General features: G+C 25.9%; 1 protein-coding gene across 1 annotated transcript in view; it reads left to right on the forward strand.

The window, feature by feature from the left end:
• The first annotated feature begins 5,698 nt into the window (after positions 1-5,698).
• shd (cytochrome P450 family 24 subfamily A member shade) overlaps positions 5,699-12,322 on the forward strand; it is a 122,256-nt gene continuing 115,632 nt past the window's right edge. Inside the window, exon 1 of the mRNA XM_075306399.1 lies at positions 5,699-6,452. The gene's annotated coding sequence lies outside the window, so the exon portion shown is untranslated. The remainder of the gene's footprint in view (positions 6,453-12,322) is intronic.

A 12,322-nucleotide genomic window follows, 5' to 3' on the forward strand; every position in this document is an offset into this window, starting at 1 on the left:
GTTTCTATACAAAATTTTGTGAAACTTAATTATATACGTATTTAATCGGACTTTTTTAGTTTAATATATACCAAATTTAGAAGACGGTGTTAGGAAGTTTTAAGATACCTTGCCATTGGCAAGTGTTACCGCAACCCAAGTAATTCGATTGTGGATGACAGTCTTCAGTAGAAGTTTCTACGCAATCCATGGTGGAGGGTATATAAGCTTCGGCCTGGCCGAACTTACGGCCGTATATACTTGTTATATATTAAAATAACTTAGTTGGCATTTATCTAATAAGGGTGTTATTCCCTTACTAGATAATAGCCAACTAAGTTACTTTACAAACAACCCTCGTTACCTCTTTACACACATTGAGAGACCTGCATGCCTGCCTGCATCTAGCAGTGAGTAAAGTTGGCGAATTTTCAATTTCGATCAACTAAAATACATTGATGCAATTATTATTATTATGGGAAGTAAGTATGTTGATAGGTTGACTGCCTGCCTACCAATTTCATTGAGAGTTCTCGTATTGATACTTGTTTTGCAACGAAACGAAATAAACCGCTATGCTACGCGACCGACTAATCATCGGGTATATGCGTAAACAATAACAAAGAAGAAAAACAAACAGCAAACTCTTATCACTCTTACTCTCTCACACTCACTCAGTTCAGCTCAGCTCACACCTAAAGTTCAATAGCTATAATGTATTCATGTATGAATGAGAGTAAATGTTGACTCTCTTTTTTTTTGGCTTGCTCACCTGTTGACCAACTCATGAAATGCTTGTTGCGATGAATAAAGCCTAACTTGTGTGAAGCAACTAAAATGCCTCAGCAAAGACTTTCCTTATGTTGCCTTAAAACCCAGTCTTTGCCAGTATATCACATACAGTGGCCAATATTGCAAATGCACAGTGTTGCCAATACTAAGGATTTCTTTGATAAAATAGGAGATTTTTCTTTTAGTGGACCGACTTTGGCAAAATTTTCTATAGAAATAAAATTTTAAATAGGGTTTTTTTTCAAAATTTTATTTCTATAGAATACTTTGCCAAAATTTTTTAATTCTGTAAAAAGTTTTCTCAAAATGTTATAAAAAATAAAATTTAATTGCTTTAGAAAATTGTCTCTAAATTTTATTTCTATCTACATTCTTCTCAAAATTTTAATTCTATGGAACATTTTTATCTATGGATTTTTTTTTTTAATTTTATTTCTACAGAAAATTTTTTCAAAATTTTATTTCAATAAATTTTTCTTCTCTATGGAAAAATTTTTCAAAATTTTATTTCGATAGAAAATTTTATAAAAATTTTATTTTTGTAAATTTTTTTATTCGCTAAATTTTATTTTTATGGAAAATCTTCTCAAATGTTTATTTCTGTCAAAATTTTACTTTGAAAGAAAATTTTCTCAAAATTTTATTTCAATAGGGATTTTTATAATTTTATTTCTAAAGAAAACTTTCCCAAAATGATTACTTCTGTAGATAATTTTGTCAAAATTGTATTTCTATGGAAAATTTTCTTAAAAATTTTTCAAAATTTTCTGTAAATATAAAATTTTCTCAAGATTTTATTTTTATAAAAATTTGTTCACAAAATTTTATTTTTATGGAAAATTTTCCCAAAATTTTATTTCTATGGAAAATTATGAAGTACCTCCTATTTGGAGAGAAATATTTTGCAAAACCTACCAAAACATTAAGAATTCTATCAATCTACCAAACAGTAAAGTATTTACCATTTTTGGTAGAATTCTACCCAAACAAAAGAAAATTTTCTCAAAATATTATTTCTATAAAAATTTTCCCAAAATTTTTATATCTATACAAATTTTTTTATTTTTTTTTTTCTATGGAAAATTTTTTCAAAATTTTATTTCTATAGACAATGTTCTCAAATAATATTTTGATTTTTCACAACATTTTATTTTTATGGAAAATTTTTTTCAAAATTTTATTTCTATAGTAAATTTTGTCAAAATTTTATTTCTATCTATAATTTACACATAATTTTATTTCTACGGAAAATTTTCTCAAAATTTCATTTCTATAGTAAATTTTGTTGAAATTTTATTTCCATTGAAATTTTTCTCACATTTTTTTTCTTTGGAAAATCTTTTCAGTTTTTTTTTTTTTTTTTTTTTTTTATAGAAAATTTTGTCACAATTTTATTTGTATTGTTCTCACAGTTTTATTTTTGTAAATTTTTTTTTATTTCTATAGGCTCCCTAATTTTTATTTCTATAGAAGATTTTCTTAAAATTTTATCTCTATAAAAAATTTTCCCAAATTTTTATTTATATAGAAAATTTTATTTCTATCTATAATTTTCCCAAAATTTTATTTTTATGGAAAATTTTCTCAAAAATTTAATTCTATTAATAATTTTGTCAAAAATTTATTTCTATTGAAAATTTTCTCAATTTCTTTTTATGGAAAATTCTTTTAAAAAGTTCTGTAGACATAAAATTTTCTCAAAATTTAAATATTTTTATAAATTTTTGATTCACAGTATTTTATTTTTATGAAAAATTTTCGCAAAATTATATTCCTATAGAACATTTTCTCTAATTTTTTTTTCTATAGAAAATTTTGTGAACATTTTATTTCTATCTATAATTTTGCCAAAATTTTATTTCTGCGGAAAATTTATTAATTTTTTTTTTCTATGGAAAATTCTATCAAAATTGTATTAATATGGAAAATTTTCTCAAATATTTTTGCTACAAAATTAAAAGCTCGATTTTAGAATGTTTCTGTTGGAAAGAGTAATTTATTCCAAAGATTATCTATAAGTAAATAACTCATTTATCTTTGTAAACCACTATATGTAGAATGATGGTGGGGGTGAAAGTCGTAAATCGATATTTTCCAGACGGGCATGCTTTATGTCGTCTTAGAATTTCTCGTCTTAGAATTTCTCTCAAGTATATATATATATATATATATATATATATATATATATATATATATATATATATATATATATATATATATATATATATATATATATAATATATATATATATATATATATATATATATATATATATATATATATATATATATATATATATATATATATATATATATATATATATATATATATATATTCGTCTTTTGTCTGCACACAGGCCGAGTTCGAAGATAGGATACATCGGTCCAGGTTTTCATATAGCTGCCATATAAACCGATCCCCCGAATTGTCTGAAATTGGAAATTTTGATGTATTTTAGGACCACAAATATATATATATATATATATATTCGTCTTTTGTCTGCACACAGGCCGAGTTCGAAGATAGGATACATCGGTCCAGGTTTTCATATAGCTGCCATATAAACCGATCCCCCGAATTGTCTGAAATTGGAAATTTTGATGTATTTTAGGACCACAAATAGGTGTGTCGGAAGTGGTGTATATCGGTCCATGTTTTGGTATAGCTCCAATATATTCCCATTTCACGATTTTACTTCTTGGGCTTCTAGAAACCGTAGTTTTTATCAGATTAGAATTTTAAAGGTATTTAGGACCGCAAATAGGTGTGTCGAAAATGGTGTGTATCGATCTTTGGTTTGCTATACCCCCATATAGACCGATCTCACGATTTTACTTCTTGAGTTTCTAGACATCGTAGTTTTTATCCAATTTGCCTGAAATTTAAAATACTAGATTTTTGGGTACATAAATAGGTATACCGAATATATTGTTTATCGGTACAGATTTTGATATATCCCCCTTATAAACCCGCCCTCCGATTTGGGATTTTGTAGGGATTTCAGAACCATATTTATGAGAAAACAAGTATATACGGCCGTAAGTTCGGCCAGGCCGAATCTTATGTACCCTCCACCATGGATTGCGTAGAAGCTTCTACGAAAGACTGTCATTCACAATCGAATTACTTGGGTTGTGGTATCTTAAAACTTCTTAACATCGTTTTCTAAATTGTGAGTTAGTCCATACGTGGTATATATTAGACAAAAAAGTTATGTATAGTTAAGTCTACAAATAAATACGAATCGATATGGACTTTTTGGACGGTACGTAGAGAGCCAGAATTGAAATATGGGGGTCGCTTTTATGGGGGCTATATAAAATTATGAACTTGATATGGACCAATTTTTGTGTGATTGGAAATCGATTTATCTGAGGGTATATATAACTATAGACCGATATGGACCTAGTTAGGCATGGTTGTTAACGACCATATACTAGCACAATGTTCCAAATTTCAACTCAATCGGATGATTTGGCTTGGTACATTGGCTCCTCCAAGAGACTCCAAAACCAAATCTCGGGATCGCTTTATATGGGGCTATATATGATTATGGACTGATATGGACCACTTTTGGCATGGTTGTTATATATCATATACTATCACCACGTACCAAATTTCAAGAAGATCGGATGAATTTTGCTTCTCCGGAGGTCAAATCTGGGGATCGGTTTATCTATATATAATTATGGACTGATAGGAACCAATTCCTGCATGGTTGTTGGATACCATACACTAACATCACGTACCAAATTTCAACCGAATGGGAAGAATTTTGCTCTTCCAACGGGCTCTGGAGGTCAAATCTGGGGATCGGTTTATATGGGACCTATATATAATTATAGACCGATACCGACCAATTTTTGCATGGGAGTTTGAGGCCATATATACACCACGTACCAAATTTCAACTGAATCAGATGAATTTTGGTCTTCCAAGAGGCTCCGGAGGTCAAATCTGGTGATCGGTTTATATGGACCTATATATAATTATGGACCGATGTGGACCAATTTTTGCATGGATGTTAGAGACTATATACTAACACCACGTACCAAATTTCAGCCGGATCGGATGAAATTTGCTTCTCTTAGAGGCCTCGCAAGCCAAATCGGGGGGTCCGTTTATATGGGGGCTATACGTAAAAGTGGACCGATATGGCCCATTTGCAATACCGTCCGACCTACATCAATAACAACTACTTGAGCCAAGTTTCAAGTCGATAGCTTGTTTCGTTCGGAAGTTAGCGTGATTTCAACAGACGGACGGACGGACGGACGGACGGACATGCTCAGATCGACTCAGAATTTCACCACGACCCAGAATATATATACTTTATGGGGTCTTAGAGCAATATTTCGATGTGTTACAAACGGAATGACAAAGTTAATATACCCCCATCCTATGGTGGAGGGTATAAAAAAGTGACGATTTTTCTTGAAATTTTATTAGCAGGCCTGATGGCAACACTGCAACAATAGACATTTAATAAACATGGCTCAAACATCATACCAACCGCAATACAACCTTTTCAACAAGCCCAAAATGTAATTCACAGTGTCTGTCTTAGGTTGGATAGGCTGGCGCATGTTTGTTGGCTAATCAATCGGTCACTATGTTGCTGTTACTGTTGTTGCCGTTTTATTGTTGTTGTTGTTTTAAAAACTACGGCTTAACCATTTACAAGCAACCCATGCTTCGATGCCTCCATTCATTCGTATGCTGCTATGGTTAAACGAATCGAACCAAATCAACTCCACGAACCATCGACTACCAAACAAACAAACAAACGATGATCAACAACAACAACAAAATCCTCTCTTTGGTGGGATTAGGAGACCAACCCGACAGACAACGAATATTCTTCATTCGCTTGCTGTTAACGTTGCTCCGTTGTGTCGGATCCCATAGTGTTTGTCGGATCGTTGATCGTTACTGAGCTTGTGTGCGCGTTCGCATTGCAACAGTCAGTTGTTTGACGAAAGCGGATACGGATAGAATTGTACGCGCGGCGGTGGAGTTTTTTTTTCTTTTGGTTTTTTGCTTCGTTTTTGCCAAAACAATTAAAATAATCAATAATAAAAAAAAGAATTATTAAAGAAAAATAAATAAAGGGGGAGGGTACAAAAAGAAAAACAAAAGAATATGTGTGATTTTAAATTATTGTTACGCAAATAAACCTGGTTCTGGTTGTTTGTTTTTTTTTTTACATTTGTGGATCGCGTTACGCATATTATTGTGATTTATTGATAATAAATGTTCTGTAAGAATAACTTGAGATTATTGATTAAATATTCAGGCATACGTACATATATATAGTGTAAACATATATACGTCTATATAAAAATATTTTACAAATACAAAAATCCGGGTTTATTTATATATAATTAAAAAAAAATAATAATAATAATAATAACAAAGTCAACAAAGTGCATTGTGCTAAACCTAATCACAAAAATTCTATAGCATACTTTTGCCTTGTAAAAAATTTGTTATACAAAAACAAAACAAGGGGCATTTGTGAAATCACCTTTGGAAAAAATAAAAACTAAAATATTATAAAGAATATTATAAAAAATATTTAAAAAAAATAATAATAAATAATAAAACTTAAAATAAACATAACATCAAATGTTATATATTGGATGATATTTTTTTTTACCAGCGGTTTGAATTTTTAAAAGGTAATCAAAAAATGAAGAGTAAACAATAAAATAAAAAATAAATAAAAATAAACATTTAATTAATTTTCAATATTTTGAATGAAACTTTTAGGGTTGGCTTGTGCCATCAGCATTTATTTATTTTTTTTTTGTAAATGTCAATACTCAATGAAATATACTTACCATACACTGAATATTTATTTATTTATTTTTTGTATTATATCAAAGTCAATTTTATTACATAATTTTGTTTTTCTTTCACCGGATATTGAGAAATGTAAATATAGCATTTTATTATATCCGTAAAATTGATAAAGTTCTCAGTTTGGCAAATTTATGACATTTAGCTAATTTCGTACTGACAAAAACTATTAATTTCCCAGCTTAAAAATGTAAAGTTCTTCCCAAGTCATTATTTTAATGGCACTTCCAAAAGTGCTCTTCTAAAGATGAACTTTATTTACAATTCAGAAGAGGTGATCTTATATAAAAATTCCTTGTTTTTTTTTTAATTTGATTTCTATAGAAAATTTTGTCAAAATTTTATTTCTACAGAAAATTTTTTCAAATTTTATTTCTATAGAAAATTTTGTCAAAAATTTATTTTCCTAAGAAATTTTATCAAAATTTTATTTCTATAGAATTTTTTTTTGTCAAAATATTATTTCTTTAGAATTTTGTCAAAATTTTATTTCTATAGAAAAATTTGTCAAAACCAAATTTTTATAGCAAATTTTGTCAAAATTTTATTTCTATAGAAAATTTTGTCAAAAATTTATTTCCATAGGAAATTTTGTCAAAATTTTATTTCCATAGAAAATGTTTTTCAAAATATTATTTCCTAAGAAAATTTTGCCAAAAATTTTTTAATTTGCCAAAAATAAAATTTTATAGCAAATTTTGTCAAAATATTATTTCTAAAGAAAATTTTGTCAAAATTTTATTTCTACAGAAAATTTTGTCACAAATTTATTTTCCTAAGAAATTTTATCAAAATTTTATTTCTATAGAATTTCTTTTTTAAAAATATTATTTCTGTAGAAAATTTTGTCAAAATTTTATTTCTATAGAAAAATTTGTCAAAAACAAATTTTTATAGCAAATTTTGTCAAAATTTTATTTCTATAGAAAATTTTGTCAAAAATTTATTTCCATAGGAAATTTTGTCAACATGTTATTTCCATAGCAAATGTTTTTCAAAATATTATTTCCTTAGAAAATTTTGTCAAAAATATTTTAATTTGCCAAAAATAAAATTTTATAGCAAATTTTGTCAAAATATTATTTATATAGAAAATTTTGTCAAAATTTTATTTCTACAGAAAATTCTGTCAAAAATTTATTTTCCTAAAAAATTTTATCAAACTTTTATTTCTATAGATTTTTTTTTGTCAAAATATTATTTCTTTAGAAAATTTTGTCAAAATTTTATTTCTATAGAAAAATTTGTCAAAAATAAATTTTTATAGCAAATTTTTTCAAAATTTTATTTCTATAGAAAATTTTGTAAAAATTTTATTTCTATAGAAAATTTTGTCAAAAATTTATTTCCATAGGAAGTTTTATCAAAACTTTATTTCTTTAGAAAAATTTTTTCAAAATATTATTTCTTTAGAAAATTTTGTCAAAAATTTTTCAATTTGCCAAAAATAAAATTTTATAGCAAATTTTGTCAAAATATTATTTCTATAGAAAATGTTGTCAAAATTTTATTTCTACAGAAAATTTTGTCACAAATTTATTTTCCTAAGAAATTTTATCAAAATTTTATTTCTATAGAATTTCTTTTTTCAAAATATTATTTCTTTAGAAAATTTTGTAAAATTTTTATTTCTATAGAAAAATTTGTCAAAAACAAATTTTTATAGCAAATTTTGTCAAAATTTTATTTCTATAGAAAATTTTGTCAAAAATGTATTTCCGTAGGAAATTTTGTCAAAATTTTATTTCCATAGAAAATGTTTTTCAAAATATTATTTGCTTAGAAAATTTTGTCAAAAAATTTTTAATTTGCCAAAAAAAAAAAAAAATTATAGCAAATTTTGTCAAAATATTATTTCTATAGAAAATTTTGTAAAAATTTAATTTCTATAGAAAATTTTGTAAAAATTTTATTTCTATAGAAAATTTTGTCAAAAATTTATTTCCATAGGAAGTTTTATCAAAACTTTATTTCTTTAGAAAAATTTTTTCAAAATATTATTTCTTTAGAAAATTTTGTTAACATTTTATTTGTATAGGAAATTTTGAAAAACATTTTTTATACCCTCCAGGATGGGGTATACTAACTTTGTTATACCCTCCACCATAGGATGGGGGGTATATTAACTTTGTCATTCCGTTTGTAACACATCGAAATATTGCTCTAAGACCCCATAAAGTATATATATTCTGGGTCGTGGTGAAATTCTGAGTCAATCTGAGCATGTCCGTCCGTCTGTTGAAATCACGCTAACTTCCGAACGAAACAAGTTATCGACTTAAAATTTTGTGCCAAATTTCAAGTCGATTCATTTCAAGTAGTTGTTATTTATGTAGGTAGGATGGTATTGCAAATGGGCCATATCGGTCCACTTTTACGTATAGCCCCATATAAGCCGATCCCCCGATTTGGCTTGCGGAGCCTCTAAGAGAAGAAAATTTCATCCGATCCGGCTGCAATTTGGTACATGGTGTTTGTATATGGTCTCTAACAACTATGCAAAAATTGATCCACATCGGTCAATAATTATATATAGCCCCCATATAAACCGATCCCCAGATTTGGCTTGCGGAGCCTCTAAGAGAAGAAAATTTCATCCGATCCGGCTGAAATTTGGTACATGGTGTTAGTATATGGTCTCTAACAACTATGCAAAAATTGGTCCACATCGGTCAATAAGTATATATAGCCCCCATATAAACCGATCCCCAGATTTGGCTTGCGGGGCCTCTAAGAGAAGAAAATTTCATCCGATCCGGCTGAAATTTTAAATATAAATTAAAATATTAATAACAATAATAGTTTTATGCAATTGTGTAAAAGTTCAAATTTTGTCAAATAAACATTTTATTTTTATAGAAAATTTTATGAATCTTTTATTTTCATAGAAAATTTTATAAAATTTTTCTTTCTTTGTTGGGGAGAAATATATTGCAAACTCCACCAAAATGAATAATTCTACCAAACTACCAAACAGTAAAAAATCTACCATTTTTGGTAGAATTCTATCAACTGTGGCTAGCGTGATTGCAACATGATAAAAATAAGTTCATAATTTTTGACAAATTGAAAAATATTTATTAAAACTAATAAATTTATTCTTATTGTTTAATAAAATTTCATATCTTAGAAGAAAAAAATTGGAATTAAAATGAAGTTAAAATGAATTTCAAGACAATCATAATTAATAAGAAAAATTTACTCATTTGAGAAATTCCATTTAAACAAACTTCTCCAATTTTAGGAAAATGTGAACTATATGAACTATTTGTGTAAAACGTTTTTTCTTCTCATTTTGAGTTCCAATCATTAAAGTAAACAAAAAATATTGAAAATAAGAAAAACTTTCTCACATATGGCAAAAGTAAGCTATGTTAGAATCAATTAATTTTCATGAACTAAAATAAAGTTAAATTGACTATAAAACAATTTCGTTGTCTTCTTGGGGTACCATATTCTAACCCCAATCAGGCGCACATATATATGGGAGTTATATCTGAATCTTTACCGATTTGAACCAGAATATCCATGTTGAGGAGGAGTGTTAGAAATATATACTGTAGAAACCTTTTTCCAATTCAACATGAATATTGAAAGCCATGAATAATATTGTATTGTATTTTTCTGTCTTGTGACTTGTCATATTTTTTCATTCTAAATATTAATTTTGCTTCTGAATAAATACTTTTGTATAAAAACTATCCAAACCGCGTTCTGCTAATAGGAGATCACAACAAATTATCTCCATCAATCTAAATCTGCAAAGATTATGCAGGTTTCCCGGGACTCACAAAATATTCAGACGTACGAAATTTGAAGAAGATCGATCCTTAAAAACGTCCCTTATAAAAAATCAATGATAAATATTTTCGTTTCAGACTGATCCTCCTCCAGGCGTTTCATACAAATGCACAAACTTATTATACCCCGCACTTATTGTACCCTTGTCAATTTTTTTCTATAGAAATTTTTTTTTTCAAAATTTTATTTCCATAGAAAATTTTGTCAAAATTTTATTTCTATAGAAAATTACTACAAAAATTGTCTTTCTATAGAAAACTTTTACCAAAATTTTGTTTCTATAGAAAATTTTTACCAAAATTTTATTTCTATAGAAAATTTTGTCAAAATGTTATTTCTATAGAAAATTTTGTCAAAATTTTATTTCTGTAGAAAATTTTGTCAAAATTTTATTTCTATAGCAAAATTTTGTCAAATTTTTTTTCTATAGAAAACTTTTACCAAAATTTTATTTCTATAGAAAATTTTGTCAAAATGTTATTTCTATAGAAAATTTTGTCAAAATTTTATTTCTGTAGAAAACTTTGTCAAAATTTTATTTTTATAGAAAATTTTGTCAAAACTTTATTTCTATAGCAAAATTTTGTCAAATTTTTTTTCTATAGAAAACTTTTACCAAAATTTTATTTCTATAGAAAATTTTTACCAAAATTTTATTTCTATAGAAAATTTTGTCAAAATGTTATTTCTATAGAAAATTTTGTCAAAATTTTATTTCTGTAGAAAATTTTATCAAAATTTTATTTCTATAAGAAATTTTATCAAATGTTTTTTCAAATTTTTATTTCCATAGAAAATTTTGTTAAAATTTTATTTCTATAGAAAATTTTGTCAAAATTTTATTTCTGTAGAAAATTTTGTCAAAATTTTATTTTTATAGAAAATTTTGTCAAAACTTTATTTCTATAGCAAAATTTTGTCAAATTTTTTTCTATAGAAAACTTTTACCAAAATTTTATTTCTATAGAAAATTTTGTCAAAATGTTATTTCTATAGAAAATTTTGTCAAAATTTTATTTCTGTAGAAAATTTTGTCAAAATTTTATTTATATAGAATATTTTTACCAAAATTTTATTTCTATAGAAAATTTTGTCAAAATTTTATTTTTATTTATTTTGTCAAAATTTTAGAAAATGCTTTTTTAAAATTTTTATTTCCATAGAAAATTTTGTCAAAATTTTATTTCTATAGAAATTGTTGTCAAAATTTTATTTCTATAGGAAATTTTATCAAAATGTTATTTCCCTAGGAAATTTTGTCAAAATTTTATTTATATAGAAAATTTTTACCAAAATTTTATTTCTACAGAAAATTTGTTTCAAATTTTTATTTCCATAGAAAATTTTGAGAAATTTTTATTTCAACAGAAAATTTTGTCAAAATTTTATTCGTATAGAAAATTTTCTAAAATTTTAGTTGTATAGAAAATTTTGTCAAAATTTGATTTCTATAGAAAATTTTGTCAAAAATGTATTTCCATAAGAAATTTTATCAAAATTTCGTTCATAGGAAATTTTATCAAAATTTTATATCTATAGGAAATTTTGCCAAAATTTTATTTATAAGTTATAGAAAATTTTTACCAAAATTTGATTTCTATAGAAAATTTTATCACAATTTTCTTTCTATAGAAACTTTTGTCAAAATTCTATTTATATAGAAAATTTTTACCAAAATTTTATTTCTAAAGAAGATTTTTTTCAAATTTGTATTTCTTTAGAAAATTTTGTCAAAATTTTATTTCTATAGGAAATTTTGTTAAAAGTTTATTTCTATAGAAAATGTTTTTCAAATTTTTATTTTCATAGAAAGTTTTGTCAAAATTTTATTTCTATAGAAAATTTTGTCAAAATTTTATTTCTGTAGAAAATTTTGTCAAAATTTTAT

This window comes from Haematobia irritans, chromosome 4, assembly GCF_050003625.1.
Source record: "Haematobia irritans isolate KBUSLIRL chromosome 4, ASM5000362v1, whole genome shotgun sequence".
In the NCBI taxonomy this organism is placed as follows: domain Eukaryota; kingdom Metazoa; phylum Arthropoda; class Insecta; order Diptera; family Muscidae; genus Haematobia; species Haematobia irritans.